Consider the following 18670-nt stretch of genomic DNA (forward strand, 5'->3'; position numbering starts at 1 on the left):
GTGAAAAAGTTTTTGTTTTTTTTAGATATTTACGGGTATTTAGTAAAAATGACCGAGTGCCCAGATTTAAGAATAAATATTTTCACAATATTGTGTGCTATGGTCTATAAATATAGGCATGGATTAAAATCTCACTTCTGGTAACTAATGACTAGTCATATAAAATATTCACTATCAATCATGTAGAAATATAGCCTATAACGACACCAAGTATGTCATCAAATTAAGAAAGCATCTGAACCTTAGCTGTTGCAACCAGGAAAGGACTCAAATGCTTAGAAGGTCATCTGAAGAGCACTTAAAATCTGCGACCATGAAGGGACTCGAACCCTCAATCTTCTGATCCGAAGTCAGACGCCTTATCCATTAGGCCACACGGTCTCACATGTTCCTAATTTTTGGAAAATGTTGAGCTCCTGGAGCCTAGCAGAAAAAGATTTATTTTATACATTTTTAGGTATTTTGTAAAAATGACCGAGTGCCCAAATGTATAAAAAAAGCATTTTCTTAATATTGTGTATTACAGTACTTAAATATAGGTATGGATTCAAATCTCACTTCTGATAACATTTTCTCAATATTGTGTGTTGTGGTATTTAAATATAGGAGTGAAAAAGTTTTTGTTTTTTTTAGATATTTAAGGGTATTTAGTAAAAATGACTGAGTGCCCAGATTTAAGAATAAATATTTTCACAATATTGTGTGTTATGGTCTATAAATATAGGCATGGATTAAAATCTCACTTCTGGTAACTAATGACTAGTCATATAAAAATATTCACTATCAATCATGTAGAAATATAGCCTATAACGACACCAAGTATGTCATCAAATTAAGAAAGCATCTGAACCTTAGCTGTTGCAACCAGGAAAGGACTCAAATGCTTAGAAGGTCATCTGAAGAGCACTTAAAATCTGCAACCATGAAGGGACTTGAACCCTCAATCTTCTGATCCGAAGTCAGACGCCTTATCCATTAGGCCACACGGTCTCACATATTCCTAATTTTTGGAAAATGTTGAGTTCCTGGAGCCTAGCAGAAAAAGATTTTTTTTATACATTTTTAGGTATTTTGTAAAAATGACCGAGTGCCCAAATGTATAAAAAAACATTTTCTTAATATTGTGTATTACAGTACTTAAATGTAGGTATGGATTCAAATCTCACTTCTGATAACATTTTCTCAATATTGTGTGTTGTGGTATTTAAATGTAGGAGTGAAAAAGTTTTTTTTTTTTTTAGATACTTACGGGTATTTAGTCAAAATGACCGAGTGCCCAGATTTAAGAATAAATATTTTCACAATATTGTGTGCTATGGTCTATAAATATAGGCATGGATTAAAATCTCACTTCTGGTAACTAATGACTAGTCATATAAAATATTCACTATCAATCATGTAGAAATATAGCCTATAACGACACCAAGTATGTCATCAAATTAAGAAAGCATCTGAACCTTAGCTGTTGCAACCAGGAAAGGACTCAAATGCTTAGAAGGTCATCTGAAGAGCACTTAAAATCTGCGACCATGAAGGGACTCGAACCCTCAATCTTCTGATCCGAAGTCAGACGCCTTATCCATTAGGCCACACGGTCTCACATGTTCCTAATTTTTGGAAAATGTTGAGCTCCTGGAGCCTAGCAGAAAAAGATTTATTTTATACATTTTTAGGTATTTTGTAAAAATGACCGAGTGCCCAAATGTATAAAAAAAGCATTTTCTTAATATTGTGTATTACAGTACTTAAATATAGGTATGGATTCAAATCTCACTTCTGATAACATTTTCTCAATATTGTGTGTTGTGGTATTTAAATATAGGAGTGAAAAAGTTTTTGTTTTTTTTAGATATTTAAGGGTATTTAGTAAAAATGACTGAGTGCCCAGATTTAAGAATAAATATTTTCACAATATTGTGTGTTATGGTCTATAAATATAGGCATGGATTAAAATCTCACTTCTGGTAACTAATGACTAGTCATATAAAAATATTCACTATCAATCATGTAGAAATATAGCCTATAACGACACCAAGTATGTCATCAAATTAAGAAAGCATCTGAACCTTAGCTGTTGCAACCAGGAAAGGACTCAAATGCTTAGAAGGTCATCTGAAGAGCACTTAAAATCTGCAACCATGAAGGGACTTGAACCCTCAATCTTCTGATCCGAAGTCAGACGCCTTATCCATTAGGCCACACGGTCTCACATATTCCTAATTTTTGGAAAATGTTGAGTTCCTGGAGCCTAGCAGAAAAAGATTTTTTTTATACATTTTTAGGTATTTTGTAAAAATGACCGAGTGCCCAAATGTATAAAAAAACATTTTCTTAATATTGTGTATTACAGTACTTAAATGTAGGTATGGATTCAAATCTCACTTCTGATAACATTTTCTCAATATTGTGTGTTGTGGTATTTAAATGTAGGAGTGAAAAAGTTTTTTTTTTTTTTTAGATACTTACGGGTATTTAGTCAAAATGACCGAGTGCCCAGATTTAAGAATAAATATTTTCACAATATTGTGTGCTATGGTCTATAAATATAGGCATGGATTAAAATCTCACTTCTGGTAACTAATGACTAGTCATATAAAAATATTCACTATCAATCATGTAGAAATATAGCCTATAACGACACCAAGTATGTCATCAAATTAAGAAAGCATCTGAACCTTAGCTGTTGCAACCAGGAAAGGACTCAAATGCTTAGAAGGTCATCTGAAGAGCACTTAAAAGCTGCGACCATAAAGGGACTCGAACCCTCAATCTTCTGATTCGAAGTCAGACGCCTTATCCATTAGGCCACACGGTCTCACATGTTCCTAATTTTTGGAAAATGTTGAGCTCCTGGAGCCTAGCAGAAAAAGATTTATTTTATACATTTTTAGGTATTTTGTAAAAATGACCGAGTGCCCAAATGTATAAAAAAAGCATTTTCTTAATATTGTGTATTACAGTACTTAAATATAGGTATGGATTCAAATCTCACTTCTGATAACATTTTCTCAATATTGTGTGTTGTGGTATTTAAATATAGGAGTGAAAAAGTTTTTGTTTTTTTTAGATATTTAAGGGTATTTAGTAAAAATGACTGAGTGCCCAGATTTAAGAATAAATATTTTCACAATATTGTGTGTTATGGTCTATAAATATAGGCATGGATTAAAATCTCACTTCTGGTAACTAATGACTAGTCATATAAAATATTCACTATCAATCATGTAGAAATATAGCCTATAACGACACCAAGTATGTCATCAAATTAAGAAAGCATCTGAACCTTAGCTGTTGCAACCAGGAAAGGACTCAAATGCTTAGAAGGTCATCTGAAGAGCACTTAAAATCTGCGACCATGAAGGGACTTGAACCCTCAATCTTCTGATCCGAAGTCAGACGCCTTATCCATTAGGCCACACGGTCTCACATATTCCTAATTTTTGGAAAATGTTGAGTTCCTGGAGCCTAGCAGAAAAAGATTTATTTTATACATTTTTAGGTATTTTGTAAAAATGACCGAGTGCCCAAATGTATAAAAAAACATTTTCTTAATATTGTGTATTACAGTACTTAAATGTAGGTATGGATTCAAATCTCACTTCTGATAACATTTTCTCAATATTGTGTGTTGTGGTATTTAAATGTAGGAGTGAAAAAGTTTTTTTTTTTTTTAGATACTTACGGGTATTTAGTCAAAATGACCGAGTGCCCAGATTTAAGAATAAATATTTTCACAATATTGTGTGCTATGGTCTATAAATATAGGCATGGATTAAAATCTCACTTCTGGTAACTAATGACTAGTCATATAAAATATTCACTATCAATCATGTAGAAATATAGCCTATAACGACACCAAGTATGTCATCAAATTAAGAAAGCATCTGAACCTTAGCTGTTGCAACCAGGAAAGGACTCAAATGCTTAGAAGGTCATCTGAAGAGCACTTAAAATCTGCGACCATGAAGGGACTCGAACCCTCAATCTTCTGATCTGAAGTCAGACGCCTTATCCATTAGGCCACACGGTCTCACATATTCCTAATTTTTGGAAAATGTTGAGTTCCTGGAGCCTAGCAGAAAAAGATTTTTTTTATACATTTTTAGGTATTTTGTAAAAATGACCGAGTGCCCAAATGTATAAAAAAACATTTTCTTAATATTGTGTATTACAGTACTTAAATGTAGGTATGGATTCAAATCTCACTTCTGATAACATTTTCTCAATATTGTGTGTTGTGGTATTTAAATGTAGGAGTGAAAAAGTTTTTTGTTTTTTTTAGATACTTACGGGTATTTAGTCAAAATGACCGAGTGCCCAGATTTAAGAATAAATATTTTCACAATATTGTGTGCTATGGTCTATAAATATAGGCATGGATTAAAATCTCACTTCTGGTAACTAATGACTAGTCATATAAAAATATTCACTATCAATCATGTAGAAATATAGCCTATAACGACACCAAGTATGTCATCAAATTAAGAAAGCATCTGAACCTTAGCTGTTGCAACCAGGAAAGGACTCAAATGCTTAGAAGGTCATCTGAAGAGCACTTAAAATCTGCGACCATGAAGGGACTCGAACCCTCAATCTTCTGATCCGAAGTCAGACGCCTTATCCATTAGGCCACACGGTCTCACATGTTCCTAATTTTTGGAAAATGTTGAGCTCCTGGAGCCTAGCAGAAAAAGATTTATTTTATACATTTTTAGGTATTTTGCAAAAATGACCGAGTGCCCAAATGTATAAAAAAACATTTTCTTAATATTGTGTATTACAGTACTTAAATGTAGGTATGGATTCAAATCTCACTTCTGATAACATTTTCTCAATATTGTGTGTTGTGGTATTTAAATGTAGGAGTGAAAAAGTTTTTGTTTTTTTTAGATACTTACGGGTATTTAGTCAAAATGACCGAGTGCCCAGATTTAAGAATAAATATTTTCACAATATTGTGTGCTATGGTCTATAAATATAGGCATGGATTAAAATCTCACTTCTGGTAACTAATGACTAGCCATATAAAAATATTCACTATCAATCATGTAGAAATATAGCCTATAACGACACCAAGTATGTCATCAAATTAAGAAAGCATCTGAACCTTAGCTGTTGCAACCAGGAAAAAACTCAAATGCTTAGAAGGTCATCTGAAGAGCACTTAAAAGCTGCGACCATGAAGGGACTCGAACCCTCAATCTTCTGATTCGAAGTCAGACGCCTTATCCATTAGGCCACACGGTCTCACATGTTCCTAATTTTTGGAAAATGTTGAGCTCCTGGAGCCTAGCAGAAAAAGATTTATTTTATACATTTTTAGGTATTTTGTAAAAATGACCGAGTGCCCAAATGTATAAAAAAAGCATTTTCTTAATATTGTGTATTACAGTACTTAAATGTAGGTATGGATTCAAATCTCACTTCTGATAACATTTTCTCAATATTGTGTGTTGTGGTATTTAAATGTAGGAGTGAAAAAGTTTTTTTTTTTTTTAGATACTTACGGGTATTTAGTCAAAATGACCGAGTGCCCAGATTTAAGAATAAATATTTTCACAATATTGTGTGCTATGGTCTATAAATATAGGCATGGATTAAAATCTCACTTCTGGTAACTAATGACTAGTCATATAAAAATATTCACTATCAATCATGTAGAAATATAGCCTATAACGACACCAAGTATGTCATCAAATTAAGAAAGCATCTGAACCTTAGCTGTTGCAACCAGGAAAGGACTCAAATGCTTAGAAGGTCATCTGAAGAGCACTTAAAAGCTGCAACCATGAAGGGACTCGAACCCTCAATCTTCTGATTCGAAGTCAGACGCCTTATCCATTAGGCCACACGGTCTCACATGTTCCTAATTTTTGGAAAATGTTGAGCTCCTGGAGCCTAGCAGAAAAAGATTTATTTTATACATTTTTAGGTATTTTGTAAAAATGACCGAGTGCCCAAATGTATAAAAAAAGCATTTTCTTAATATTGTGTATTACAGTACTTAAATGTAGGTATGGATTCAAATCTCACTTCTGATAACATTTTCTCAATATTGTGTGTTGTGGTATTTAAATGTAGGAGTGAAAAAGTTTTTTTTTTTTTTAGATACTTACGGGTATTTAGTCAAAATGACCGAGTGCCCAGATTTAAGAATAAATATTTTCACAATATTGTGTGCTATGGTCTATAAATATAGGCATGGATTAAAATCTCACTTCTGGTAACTAATGACTAGTCATATAAAAATATTCACTATCAATCATGTAGAAATATAGCCTATAACGACACCAAGTATGTCATCAAATTAAGAAAGCATCTGAACCTTAGCTGTTGCAACCAGGAAAGGACTCAAATGCTTAGAAGGTCATCTGAAGAGCACTTAAAAGCTGCAACCATGAAGGGACTCGAACCCTCAATCTTCTGATTCGAAGTCAGACGCCTTATCCATTAGGCCACACGGTCTCACATGTTCCTAATTTTTGGAAAATGTTGAGCTCCTGGAGCCTAGCAGAAAAAGATTTATTTTATACATTTTTAGGTATTTTGTAAAAATGACCGAGTGCCCAAATGTATAAAAAAAGCATTTTCTTAATATTGTGTATTACAGTACTTAAATGTAGGTATGGATTCAAATCTCACTTCTGATAACATTTTCTCAATATTGTGTGTTGTGGTATTTAAATGTAGGAGTGAAAAAGTTTTTTTTTTTTTTAGATACTTACGGGTATTTAGTCAAAATGACCGAGTGCCCAGATTTAAGAATAAATATTTTCACAATATTGTGTGCTATGGTCTATAAATATAGGCATGGATTAAAATCTCACTTCTGGTAACTAATGACTAGTCATATAAAAATGTTCACTATCAATCATGTAGAAATATAGCCTATAACGACACCAAGTATGTCATCAAATTAAGAAAGCATCTGAACCTTAGCTGTTGCAACCAGGAAAGGACTCAAATGCTTAGAAGGTCATCTGAAGAGCACTTAAAATCTGCGACCATGAAGGGACTCGAACCCTCAATCTTCTGATCCGAAGTCAGACGCCTTATCCATTAGGCCACACAGTCTCACATGTTCCTAATTTTTGGAAAATGTTGAGCTCCTGGAGCCTAGCAGAAAAAGATTTATTTTATACATTTTTAGGTATTTTGTAAAAATGACCGAGTGCCCAAATGTATAAAAAAACATTTTCTTAATATTGTGTATTATAGTACTTAAATGTAGGTATGGATTCAAATCTCACTTCTGATAACATTTTCTCAATATTGTGTGTTGTGGTATTTAAATGTAGGAGTGAAAAAGTTTTTTTTTTTTTTAGATACTTACGGGTATTTAGTCAAAATGACCGAGTGCCCAGATTTAAGAATAAATATTTTCACAATATTGTGTGCTATGGTCTATAAATATAGGCATGGATTAAAATCTCACTTCTGGTAACTAATGACTAGCCATATAAAAATATTCACTATCAATCATGTAGAAATATAGCCTATAACGACACCAAGTATGTCATCAAATTAAGAAAGCATCTGAACCTTAGCTGTTGCAACCAGGAAAAAACTCAAATGCTTAGAAGGTCATCTGAAGAGCACTTAAAAGCTGCGACCATGAAGGGACTCGAACCCTCAATCTTCTGATTCGAAGTCAGACGCCTTATCCATTAGGCCACACGGTCTCACATGTTCCTAATTTTTGGAAAATGTTGAGCTCCTGGAGCCTAGCAAAAAAAGATTTATTTTATACATTTTTAGGTATTTTGTAAAAATGACCGAGTGCCCAAATGTATAAAAAAAGCATTTTCTTAATATTGTGTATTACAGTACTTAAATGTAGGTATGGATTCAAATCTCACTTCTGATAACATTTTCTCAATATTGTGTGTTGTGGTATTTAAATGTAGGAGTGAAAAAGTTTTTTTTTTTTTTAGATACTTACGGGTATTTAGTCAAAATGACCGAGTGCCCAGATTTAAGAATAAATATTTTCACAATATTGTGTGCTATGGTCTATAAATATAGGCATGGATTAAAATCTCACTTCTGGTAACTAATGACTAGCCATATAAAAATATTCACTATCAATCATGTAGAAATATAGCCTATAACGACACCAAGTATGTCATCAAATTAAGAAAGCATCTGAACCTTAGCTGTTGCAACCAGGAAAAAACTCAAATGCTTAGAAGGTCATCTGAAGAGCACTTAAAAGCTGCGACCATGAAGGGACTCGAACCCTCAATCTTCTGATTCGAAGTCAGACGCCTTATCCATTAGGCCACACGGTCTCACATGTTCCTAATTTTTGGAAAATGTTGAGCTCCTGGAGCCTAGCAGAAAAAGATTTATTTTATACATTTTTAGGTATTTTGTAAAAATGACCGAGTGCCCAAATGTATAAAAAAAGCATTTTCTTAATATTGTGTATTACAGTACTTAAATGTAGGTATGGATTCAAATCTCACTTCTGATAACATTTTCTCAATATTGTGTGTTGTGGTATTTAAATGTAGGAGTGAAAAAGTTTTTTTTTTTTTTAGATACTTACGGGTATTTAGTCAAAATGACCGAGTGCCCAGATTTAAGAATAAATATTTTCACAATATTGTGTGCTATGGTCTATAAATATAGGCATGGATTAAAATCTCACTTCTGGTAACTAATGACTAGTCATATAAAAATATTCACTATCAATCATGTAGAAATATAGCCTATAACGACACCAAGTATGTCATCAAATTAAGAAAGCATCTGAACCTTAGCTGTTGCAACCAGGAAAGGACTCAAATGCTTAGAAGGTCATCTGAAGAGCACTTAAAATCTGCGACCATGAAGGGACTCGAACCCTCAATCTTCTGATCCGAAGTCAGACGCCTTATCCATTAGGCCACACGGTCTCACATGTTCCTAATTTTTGGAAAATGTTGAGCTCCTGGAGCCTAGCAGAAAAAGATTTATTTTATACATTTTTAGGTATTTTGTAAAAATGACCGAGTGCCCAAATTTATAAAAAAAAAACATTTTCTTAATATTGTGTATTACAGTACTTAAATATAGGTATGGATTAAAATCTCACTTCTGGTAACTGCTGACTAGCCATATAAAAATATTCACTATCAATTGATGTAGAAATATAGCCTATAACGACACCAAGTATGTCATCAAATTAAGAAAGCATCTAAAACTTAACTGTTGCAAACAGGAAAGGACTCAAATGCTTAGAAGGTCATCTGAAGAGCACTTAAAAGCTGCAACCATGAAGGGACTCGAACACTCAATCTTCTGATCCGAAGTCAGACGCCTTATCCATTAGGCCACACGGTTTCACATGTTCCTGATTTTTGGAAAATTTTGAGTTCCTGGAGCCTAGCAGAAAAAGATTTTTTTTATACATTTTTAGGTATTTTGTAAAAATGACCGAGTGCCCAAATTTATAAAAAAAACATTTTCTTAATATTGTGTATTACAGTACTTAAATATAGGTATGGATTCAAATCTCACTTCTGATAACATTTTCTCAATATTGTGTGTTGTGGTATTTAAATATAGGAGTGAAAAAGTTTTTGTTTTTTTTTAGATATTTACGGGTATTTAGTAAAAATGATCGTGTGCCCAGATTTAAGAATAAATATTTTCACAATATTGTGTGTTATGGTCTATAAATATAGGCATGGATTAAAATCTCACTTCTGGTAACTGCTGACTAGCCATATAAAAATATTCACTATCAATCATGTAGAAATATAGCCTATAACGACACCAAGTATGTCATCAAATTAAGAAAGCATCTAAAACTTAGCAGTTGCAACCAGGAAAGGACTCAAATGCTTAGAAGGTCATCTGAAGAGCACTTAAAAGCTGCAACCATGAAGGGACTCGAACACTCAATCTTCTGATCCGAAGTCAGACGCCTTATCCATTAGGCCACACGGTCTCACATGTTCCTGATTTTTGGAAAATGTTGAGTTCCTGGAGCCTAGCAGAAAAAGATTTTTTTTATACATTTTTAGGTATTTTGTAAAAATGACCGAGTGCCCAAATGTATAAAAAAAGCATTTTCTTAATATTGTGTATTACAGTACTTAAATATAGGTATGGATTCAAATCTCACTTCTGATAACATTTTCTCAATATTGTGTGTTGTGGTATTTAAATATAGGAGTGAAAAAGTTTTGTTTTTTTTTAGATATTTAAGGGTATTTAGTAAAAATGACTGAGTGCCCAGATTTAAGAATAAATATTTTCACAATATTGTGTGTTATGGTCTATAAATATAGGCATGGATTAAAATCTCACTTCTGGTAACTAATGACTAGTCATATAAAAATATTCACTATCAATCATGTAGAAATATAGCCTATAACGACACCAAGTATGTCATCAAATTAAGAAAGCATCTGAACCTTAGCTGTTGCAACCAGGAAAGGACTCAAATGCTTAGAAGGTCATCTGAAGAGCACTTAAAATCTGCGACCATGAAGGGACTCGAACCCTCAATCTTCTGATCCGAAGTCAGACGCCTTATCCATTAGGCCACACGGTCTCACATGTTCCTAATTTTTGGAAAATGTTGAGCTCCTGGAGCCTAGCAGAAAAAGATTTATTTTATACATTTTTAGGTATTTTGCAAAAATGACCGAGTGCCCAAATGTATAAAAAAACATTTTCTTAATATTGTGTATTACAGTACTTAAATGTAGGTATGGATTCAAATCTCACTTCTGATAACATTTTCTCAATATTGTGTGTTGTGGTATTTAAATGTAGGAGTGAAAAAGTTTTTGTTTTTTTTAGATACTTACGGGTATTTAGTCAAAATGACCGAGTGCCCAGATTTAAGAATAAATATTTTCACAATATTGTGTGCTATGGTCTATAAATATAGGCATGGATTAAAATCTCACTTCTGGTAACTAATGACTAGCCATATAAAAATATTCACTATCAATCATGTAGAAATATAGCCTATAACGACACCAAGTATGTCATCAAATTAAGAAAGCATCTGAACCTTAGCTGTTGCAACCAGGAAAAAACTCAAATGCTTAGAAGGTCATCTGAAGAGCACTTAAAAGCTGCGACCATGAAGGGACTCGTACCCTCAATCTTCTGATTCGAAGTCAGACGCCTTATCCATTAGGCCACACGGTCTCACATGTTCCTAATTTTTGGAAAATGTTGAGCTCCTGGAGCCTAGCAGAAAAAGATTTATTTTATACATTTTTAGGTATTTTGTAAAAATGACCGAGTGCCCAAATGTATAAAAAAAGCATTTTCTTAATATTGTGTATTACAGTACTTAAATGTAGGTATGGATTCAAATCTCACTTCTGATAACATTTTCTCAATATTGTGTGTTGTGGTATTTAAATGTAGGAGTGAAAAAGTTTTTTTTTTTTTTAGATACTTACGGGTATTTAGTCAAAATGACCGAGTGCCCAGATTTAAGAATAAATATTTTCACAATATTGTGTGCTATGGTCTATAAATATAGGCATGGATTAAAATCTCACTTCTGGTAACTAATGACTAGTCATATAAAAATATTCACTATCAATCATGTAGAAATATAGCCTATAACGACACCAAGTATGTCATCAAATTAAGAAAGCATCTGAACCTTAGCTGTTGCAACCAGGAAAGGACTCAAATGCTTAGAAGGTCATCTGAAGAGCACTTAAAAGCTGCGACCATGAAGGGACTCGAACCCTCAATCTTCTGATTCGAAGTCAGACGCCTTATCCATTAGGCCACACGGTCTCACATGTTCCTAATTTTTGGAAAATGTTGAGCTCCTGGAGCCTAGCAAAAAAAGATTTATTTTATACATTTTTAGGTATTTTGTAAAAATGACCGAGTGCCCAAATGTATAAAAAAAGCATTTTCTTAATATTGTGTATTACAGTACTTAAATGTAGGTATGGATTCAAATCTCACTTCTGATAACATTTTCTCAATATTGTGTGTTGTGGTATTTAAATGTAGGAGTGAAAAAGTTTTTTTTTTTTTTAGATACTTACGGGTATTTAGTCAAAATGACCGAGTGCCCAGATTTAAGAATAAATATTTTCACAATATTGTGTGCTATGGTCTATAAATATAGGCATGGATTAAAATCTCACTTCTGGTAACTAATGACTAGCCATATAAAAATATTCACTATCAATCATGTAGAAATATAGCCTATAACGACACCAAGTATGTCATCAAATTAAGAAAGCATCTGAACCTTAGCTGTTGCAACCAGGAAAAAACTCAAATGCTTAGAAGGTCATCTGAAGAGCACTTAAAAGCTGCGACCATGAAGGGACTCGAACCCTCAATCTTCTGATTCGAAGTCAGACGCCTTATCCATTAGGCCACACGGTCTCACATGTTCCTAATTTTTGGAAAATGTTGAGCTCCTGGAGCCTAGCAGAAAAAGATTTATTTTATACATTTTTAGGTATTTTGTAAAAATGACCGAGTGCCCAAATGTATAAAAAAAGCATTTTCTTAATATTGTGTATTACAGTACTTAAATGTAGGTATGGATTCAAATCTCACTTCTGATAACATTTTCTCAATATTGTGTGTTGTGGTATTTAAATGTAGGAGTGAAAAAGTTTTTTTTTTTTTTAGATACTTACGGGTATTTAGTCAAAATGACCGAGTGCCCAGATTTAAGAATAAATATTTTCACAATATTGTGTGCTATGGTCTATAAATATAGGCATGGATTAAAATCTCACTTCTGGTAACTAATGACTAGTCATATAAAAATATTCACTATCAATCATGTAGAAATATAGCCTATAACGACACCAAGTATGTCATCAAATTAAGAAAGCATCTGAACCTTAGCTGTTGCAACCAGGAAAGGACTCAAATGCTTAGAAGGTCATCTGAAGAGCACTTAAAATCTGCGACCATGAAGGGACTCGAACCCTCAATCTTCTGATCCGAAGTCAGACGCCTTATCCATTAGGCCACACGGTCTCACATGTTCCTAATTTTTGGAAAATGTTGAGCTCCTGGAGCCTAGCAGAAAAAGATTTATTTTATACATTTTTAGGTATTTTGCAAAAATGACCGAGTGCCCAAATGTATAAAAAAACATTTTCTTAATATTGTGTATTACAGTACTTAAATGTAGGTATGGATTCAAATCTCACTTCTGATAACATTTTCTCAATATTGTGTGTTGTGGTATTTAAATGTAGGAGTGAAAAAGTTTTTGTTTTTTTTAGATACTTACGGGTATTTAGTCAAAATGACCGAGTGCCCAGATTTAAGAATAAATATTTTCACAATATTGTGTGCTATGGTCTATAAATATAGGCATGGATTAAAATCTCACTTCTGGTAACTAATGACTAGCCATATAAAAATATTCACTATCAATCATGTAGAAATATAGCCTATAACGACACCAAGTATGTCATCAAATTAAGAAAGCATCTGAACCTTAGCTGTTGCAACCAGGAAAAAACTCAAATGCTTAGAAGGTCATCTGAAGAGCACTTAAAAGCTGCGACCATGAAGGGACTCGAACCCTCAATCTTCTGATTCGAAGTCAGACGCCTTATCCATTAGGCCACACGGTCTCACATGTTCCTAATTTTTGGAAAATGTTGAGCTCCTGGAGCCTAGCAGAAAAAGATTTATTTTATACATTTTTAGGTATTTTGTAAAAATGACCGAGTGCCCAAATGTATAAAAAAAGCATTTTCTTAATATTGTGTATTACAGTACTTAAATGTAGGTATGGATTCAAATCTCACTTCTGATAACATTTTCTCAATATTGTGTGTTGTGGTATTTAAATGTAGGAGTGAAAAAGTTTTTTTTTTTTTTAGATACTTACGGGTATTTAGTCAAAATGACCGAGTGCCCAGATTTAAGAATAAATATTTTCACAATATTGTGTGCTATGGTCTATAAATATAGGCATGGATTAAAATCTCACTTCTGGTAACTAATGACTAGTCATATAAAAATATTCACTATCAATCATGTAGAAATATAGCCTATAACGACACCAAGTATGTCATCAAATTAAGAAAGCATCTGAACCTTAGCTGTTGCAACCAGGAAAGGACTCAAATGCTTAGAAGGTCATCTGAAGAGCACTTAAAAGCTGCGACCATGAAGGGACTCGAACCCTCAATCTTCTGATTCGAAGTCAGACGCCTTATCCATTAGGCCACACGGTCTCACATGTTCCTAATTTTTGGAAAATGTTGAGCTCCTGGAGCCTAGCAAAAAAAGATTTATTTTATACATTTTTAGGTATTTTGTAAAAATGACCGAGTGCCCAAATGTATAAAAAAAGCATTTTCTTAATATTGTGTATTACAGTACTTAAATGTAGGTATGGATTCAAATCTCACTTCTGATAACATTTTCTCAATATTGTGTGTTGTGGTATTTAAATGTAGGAGTGAAAAAGTTTTTTTTTTTTTTAGATACTTACGGGTATTTAGTCAAAATGACCGAGTGCCCAGATTTAAGAATAAATATTTTCACAATATTGTGTGCTATGGTCTATAAATATAGGCATGGATTAAAATCTCACTTCTGGTAACTAATGACTAGCCATATAAAAATATTCACTATCAATCATGTAGAAATATAGCCTATAACGACACCAAGTATGTCATCAAATTAAGAAAGCATCTGAACCTTAGCTGTTGCAACCAGGAAAAAACTCAAATGCTTAGAAGGTCATCTGAAGAGCACTTAAAAGCTGCGACCATGAAGGGACTCGAACCCTCAATCTTCTGATTCGAAGTCAGACGCCTTATCCATTAGGCCACACGGTCTCACATGTTCCTAATTTTTGGAAAATGTTGAGCTCCTGGAGCCTAGCAGAAAAAGATTTATTTTATACATTTTTAGGTATTTTGTAAAAATGACCGAGTGCCCAAATGTATAAAAAAAGCATTTTCTTAATATTGTGTATTACAGTACTTAAATGTAGGTATGGATTCAAATCTCACTTCTGATAACATTTTCTCAATATTGTGTGTTGTGGTATTTAAATGTAGGAGTGAAAAAGTTTTTTTTTTTTTTAGATACTTACGGGTATTTAGTCAAAATGACCGAGTGCCCAGATTTAAGAATAAATATTTTCACAATATTGTGTGCTATGGTCTATAAATATAGGCATGGATTAAAATCTCACTTCTGGTAACTAATGACTAGTCATATAAAAATATTCACTATCAATCATGTAGAAATATAGCCTATAACGACACCAAGTATGTCATCAAATTAAGAAAGCATCTGAACCTTAGCTGTTGCAACCAGGAAAGGACTCAAATGCTTAGAAGGTCATCTGAAGAGCACTTAAAATCTGCGACCATAAAGGGACTCGAACCCTCAATCTTCTGATCCGAAGTCAGACGCCTTATCCATTAGGCCACACGGTCTCACATGTTCCTAATTTTTGGAAAATGTTGAGCTCCTGGAGCCTAGCAGAAAAAGATTTATTTTATACATTTTTAGGTATTTTGCAAAAATGACCGAGTGCCCAAATGTATAAAAAAACATTTTCTTAATATTGTGTATTACAGTACTTAAATGTAGGTATGGATTCAAATCTCACTTCTGATAACATTTTCTCAATATTGTGTGTTGTGGTATTTAAATGTAGGAGTGAAAAAGTTTTTGTTTTTTTTAGATACTTACGGGTATTTAGTCAAAATGACCGAGTGCCCAGATTTAAGAATAAATATTTTCACAATATTGTGTGCTATGGTCTATAAATATAGGCATGGATTAAAATCTCACTTCTGGTAACTAATGACTAGCCATATAAAAATATTCACTATCAATCATGTAGAAATATAGCCTATAACGACACCAAGTATGTCATCAAATTAAGAAAGCATCTGAACCTTAGCTGTTGCAACCAGGAAAAAACTCAAATGCTTAGAAGGTCATCTGAAGAGCACTTAAAAGCTGCGACCATGAAGGGACTCGAACCCTCAATCTTCTGATTCGAAGTCAGACGCCTTATCCATTAGGCCACACGGTCTCACATGTTCCTAATTTTTGGAAAATGTTGAGCTCCTGGAGCCTAGCAGAAAAAGATTTATTTTATACATTTTTAGGTATTTTGTAAAAATGACCGAGTGCCCAAATGTATAAAAAAAGCATTTTCTTAATATTGTGTATTACAGTACTTAAATGTAAGTATGGATTCAAATCTCACTTCTGATAACATTTTCTCAATATTGTGTGTTGTGGTATTTAAATGTAGGAGTGAAAAAGTTTTTTTTTTTTTTAGATACTTACGGGTATTTAGTCAAAATGACCGAGTGCCCAGATTTAAGAATAAATATTTTCACAATATTGTGTGCTATGGTCTATAAATATAGGCATGGATTAAAATCTCACTTCTGGTAACTAATGACTAGTCATATAAAAATATTCACTATCAATCATGTAGAAATATAGCCTATAACGACACCAAGTATGTCATCAAATTAAGAAAGCATCTGAACCTTAGCTGTTGCAACCAGGAAAGGACTCAAATGCTTAGAAGGTCATCTGAAGAGCACTTAAAAGCTGCGACCATGAAGGGACTCGAACCCTCAATCTTCTGATTCGAAGTCAGACGCCTTATCCATTAGGCCACACGGTCTCACATGTTCCTAATTTTTGGAAAATGTTGAGCTCCTGGAGCCTAGCAAAAAAAGATTTATTTTATACATTTTTAGGTATTTTGTAAAAATGACCGAGTGCCCAAATGTATAAAAAAAGCATTTTCTTAATATTGTGTATTACAGTACTTAAATGTAGGTATGGATTCAAATCTCACTTCTGATAACATTTTCTCAATATTGTGTGTTGTGGTATTTAAATGTAGGAGTGAAAAAGTTTTTTTTTTTTTTAGATACTTACGGGTATTTAGTCAAAATGACCGAGTGCCCAGATTTAAGAATAAATATTTTCACAATATTGTGTGCTATGGTCTATAAATATAGGCATGGATTAAAATCTCACTTCTGGTAACTAATGACTAGCCATATAAAAATATTCACTATCAATCATGTAGAAATATAGCCTATAACGACACCAAGTATGTCATCAAATTTAGAAAGCATCTGAACCTTAGCTGTTGCAACCAGGAAAGGACTAAAATGCTTAGAAGGTCATCTGAAGAGCACTTAAAAGCTCGAACCCTCAATCATCTGAAGGGACTCGAACCCTCAATCTTCTGATCCGAAGTCAGACGCCTTATCCATTAGGCCACACGGTCTCACATGTTCCTAATTTTTGGAAAATGTTGAGTTCCTGGAGCCTAGCAGAAAAAGGTTTTTTTTATACATTTTTAGGTGTTTTGTAAAAATGACCGAGTGCCCAAATTTATAAAAAAACATTTTCTTAATATTGTGTATTACAGTACTTAAATGTAGGTATGGATTCAAATCTCACTTCTGATAACATTTTCTCAATATTGTGTGTTGTGGTATTTAAATATAGGAGTGAAAAAGTTTTTTGTTTTTTTAGGTATTTACGGGTATTTAGTAAAAATGACCGAGTGCCCAGATTTAAGAATAAATATTTTCACAATATTGTGTGCTATGGTCTATAAATATAGGCATGGATTAAAATCTCACTTCTGGTAACTAATGACTAGCCATATAAAAATATTCACTATCAATCATGTAGAAATATAGCCTATAACGACACCAAGTATGTCATCAAATTAAGAAAGCATCTGAACCTTAGCTGTTGCAACCAGGAAAAAACTCAAATGCTTAGAAGGTCATCTGAAGAGCACTTAAAAGCTGCGACCATGAAGGGACTCGAACCCTCAATCTTATGATTCGAAGTCAGACGCCTTATCCATTAGGCCACACGGTCTCACATGTTCCTAATTTTTGGAAAATGTTGAGCTCCTGGAGCCTAGCAGAAAAAGATTTATTTTATACATTTTTAGGTATTTTGTAAAAATGACCGAGTGCCCAAATGTATAAAAAAAGCACTTTCTTAATATTGTGTATTACAGTACTTAAATATAGGTATGGATTCAAATCTCACTTCTGATAACATTTTCTCAATATTGTGTGTTGTGGTATTTAAATATAGGAGTGAAAAAGTTTTTGTTTTTTTTAGATATTTAAGGGTATTTAGTAAAAATGACTGAGTGCCCAGATTTAAGAATAAATATTTTCACAATATTGTGTGTTATGGTCTATAAATATAGGCATGGATTAAAATCTCACTTCTGGTAACTAATGACTAGTCATATAAAAATATTCACTATCAATCATGTAGAAATATAGCCTATAACGACACCAAGTATGTCATCAAATTAAGAAAGCATCTGAACCTTAGCTGTTGCAACCAGGAAAGGACTCAAATGCTTAGAAGGTCATCTGAAGAGCACTTAAAATCTGCGACCATGAAGGGACTCGAACCCTCAATCTTCTGATCCGAAGTCAGACGCCTTATCCATTAGGCCACACGGTCTCACATGTTCCTAATTTTTGGAAAATGTTGAGTTCCTGGAGCCTAGCAGAAAAAGATTTTTTTTATACATTTTTAGGTATTTTGTAAAAATGACCGAGTGCCCAAATTTATAAAAAAAAACATTTTCTTAATATTGTGTATTACAGTACTTAAATATAGGTATGGATTAAAATCTCACTTCTGGTAACTGCTGACTAGCCAT

General features: G+C 33.3%; 27 non-coding genes across 27 annotated transcripts; all 27 read right to left on the bottom strand.

The window, feature by feature from the left end:
* Positions 1-308: 308 nt before the first annotated feature.
* On the bottom strand, positions 309-381 carry TRNAR-UCG (transfer RNA arginine (anticodon UCG)). Its single transcript has one exon. It is a non-coding gene; the product is annotated as a tRNA-Arg (tRNA).
* A 536-nt stretch (positions 382-917) lies between these two features.
* On the bottom strand, positions 918-990 carry TRNAR-UCG (transfer RNA arginine (anticodon UCG)). The gene has a single exon. It is a non-coding gene; the product is annotated as a tRNA-Arg (tRNA).
* A 534-nt stretch (positions 991-1524) lies between these two features.
* TRNAR-UCG (transfer RNA arginine (anticodon UCG)) lies at positions 1525-1597 on the bottom strand. Its single transcript has one exon. It is a non-coding gene; the product is annotated as a tRNA-Arg (tRNA).
* Positions 1598-2133: 536 nt separating this feature from the next.
* On the bottom strand, positions 2134-2206 carry TRNAR-UCG (transfer RNA arginine (anticodon UCG)). Its single transcript has one exon. It is a non-coding gene; the product is annotated as a tRNA-Arg (tRNA).
* A 536-nt stretch (positions 2207-2742) lies between these two features.
* TRNAR-UCG (transfer RNA arginine (anticodon UCG)) lies at positions 2743-2815 on the bottom strand. Its single transcript has one exon. It is a non-coding gene; the product is annotated as a tRNA-Arg (tRNA).
* Positions 2816-3350: 535 nt separating this feature from the next.
* Positions 3351-3423, bottom strand: TRNAR-UCG (transfer RNA arginine (anticodon UCG)). Its single transcript has one exon. It is a non-coding gene; the product is annotated as a tRNA-Arg (tRNA).
* A 1143-nt stretch (positions 3424-4566) lies between these two features.
* TRNAR-UCG (transfer RNA arginine (anticodon UCG)) lies at positions 4567-4639 on the bottom strand. Its single transcript has one exon. It is a non-coding gene; the product is annotated as a tRNA-Arg (tRNA).
* Positions 4640-5174: 535 nt separating this feature from the next.
* Positions 5175-5247, bottom strand: TRNAR-UCG (transfer RNA arginine (anticodon UCG)). The gene has a single exon. It is a non-coding gene; the product is annotated as a tRNA-Arg (tRNA).
* A 536-nt stretch (positions 5248-5783) lies between these two features.
* Positions 5784-5856, bottom strand: TRNAR-UCG (transfer RNA arginine (anticodon UCG)). Its single transcript has one exon. It is a non-coding gene; the product is annotated as a tRNA-Arg (tRNA).
* A 536-nt stretch (positions 5857-6392) lies between these two features.
* On the bottom strand, positions 6393-6465 carry TRNAR-UCG (transfer RNA arginine (anticodon UCG)). The gene has a single exon. It is a non-coding gene; the product is annotated as a tRNA-Arg (tRNA).
* Positions 6466-7001: 536 nt separating this feature from the next.
* TRNAR-UCG (transfer RNA arginine (anticodon UCG)) lies at positions 7002-7074 on the bottom strand. The gene has a single exon. It is a non-coding gene; the product is annotated as a tRNA-Arg (tRNA).
* Positions 7075-7609: 535 nt separating this feature from the next.
* Positions 7610-7682, bottom strand: TRNAR-UCG (transfer RNA arginine (anticodon UCG)). Its single transcript has one exon. It is a non-coding gene; the product is annotated as a tRNA-Arg (tRNA).
* Positions 7683-8218: 536 nt separating this feature from the next.
* Positions 8219-8291, bottom strand: TRNAR-UCG (transfer RNA arginine (anticodon UCG)). The gene has a single exon. It is a non-coding gene; the product is annotated as a tRNA-Arg (tRNA).
* Positions 8292-8827: 536 nt separating this feature from the next.
* On the bottom strand, positions 8828-8900 carry TRNAR-UCG (transfer RNA arginine (anticodon UCG)). The gene has a single exon. It is a non-coding gene; the product is annotated as a tRNA-Arg (tRNA).
* A 1573-nt stretch (positions 8901-10473) lies between these two features.
* TRNAR-UCG (transfer RNA arginine (anticodon UCG)) lies at positions 10474-10546 on the bottom strand. Its single transcript has one exon. It is a non-coding gene; the product is annotated as a tRNA-Arg (tRNA).
* Positions 10547-11081: 535 nt separating this feature from the next.
* On the bottom strand, positions 11082-11154 carry TRNAR-UCG (transfer RNA arginine (anticodon UCG)). The gene has a single exon. It is a non-coding gene; the product is annotated as a tRNA-Arg (tRNA).
* Positions 11155-11690: 536 nt separating this feature from the next.
* TRNAR-UCG (transfer RNA arginine (anticodon UCG)) lies at positions 11691-11763 on the bottom strand. Its single transcript has one exon. It is a non-coding gene; the product is annotated as a tRNA-Arg (tRNA).
* Positions 11764-12299: 536 nt separating this feature from the next.
* Positions 12300-12372, bottom strand: TRNAR-UCG (transfer RNA arginine (anticodon UCG)). Its single transcript has one exon. It is a non-coding gene; the product is annotated as a tRNA-Arg (tRNA).
* A 536-nt stretch (positions 12373-12908) lies between these two features.
* On the bottom strand, positions 12909-12981 carry TRNAR-UCG (transfer RNA arginine (anticodon UCG)). Its single transcript has one exon. It is a non-coding gene; the product is annotated as a tRNA-Arg (tRNA).
* Positions 12982-13516: 535 nt separating this feature from the next.
* TRNAR-UCG (transfer RNA arginine (anticodon UCG)) lies at positions 13517-13589 on the bottom strand. Its single transcript has one exon. It is a non-coding gene; the product is annotated as a tRNA-Arg (tRNA).
* Positions 13590-14125: 536 nt separating this feature from the next.
* On the bottom strand, positions 14126-14198 carry TRNAR-UCG (transfer RNA arginine (anticodon UCG)). The gene has a single exon. It is a non-coding gene; the product is annotated as a tRNA-Arg (tRNA).
* A 536-nt stretch (positions 14199-14734) lies between these two features.
* TRNAR-UCG (transfer RNA arginine (anticodon UCG)) lies at positions 14735-14807 on the bottom strand. The gene has a single exon. It is a non-coding gene; the product is annotated as a tRNA-Arg (tRNA).
* Positions 14808-15343: 536 nt separating this feature from the next.
* TRNAR-UCG (transfer RNA arginine (anticodon UCG)) lies at positions 15344-15416 on the bottom strand. The gene has a single exon. It is a non-coding gene; the product is annotated as a tRNA-Arg (tRNA).
* Positions 15417-15951: 535 nt separating this feature from the next.
* TRNAR-UCG (transfer RNA arginine (anticodon UCG)) lies at positions 15952-16024 on the bottom strand. The gene has a single exon. It is a non-coding gene; the product is annotated as a tRNA-Arg (tRNA).
* A 536-nt stretch (positions 16025-16560) lies between these two features.
* On the bottom strand, positions 16561-16633 carry TRNAR-UCG (transfer RNA arginine (anticodon UCG)). Its single transcript has one exon. It is a non-coding gene; the product is annotated as a tRNA-Arg (tRNA).
* A 1153-nt stretch (positions 16634-17786) lies between these two features.
* Positions 17787-17859, bottom strand: TRNAR-UCG (transfer RNA arginine (anticodon UCG)). Its single transcript has one exon. It is a non-coding gene; the product is annotated as a tRNA-Arg (tRNA).
* Positions 17860-18395: 536 nt separating this feature from the next.
* TRNAR-UCG (transfer RNA arginine (anticodon UCG)) lies at positions 18396-18468 on the bottom strand. Its single transcript has one exon. It is a non-coding gene; the product is annotated as a tRNA-Arg (tRNA).
* Positions 18469-18670: the final 202 nt, after the last annotated feature.

The sequence above is a fragment of the Rhinoderma darwinii genome, chromosome 3 (assembly GCF_050947455.1).
Source record: "Rhinoderma darwinii isolate aRhiDar2 chromosome 3, aRhiDar2.hap1, whole genome shotgun sequence".
Lineage (NCBI taxonomy): Eukaryota > Metazoa > Chordata > Amphibia > Anura > Rhinodermatidae > Rhinoderma > Rhinoderma darwinii.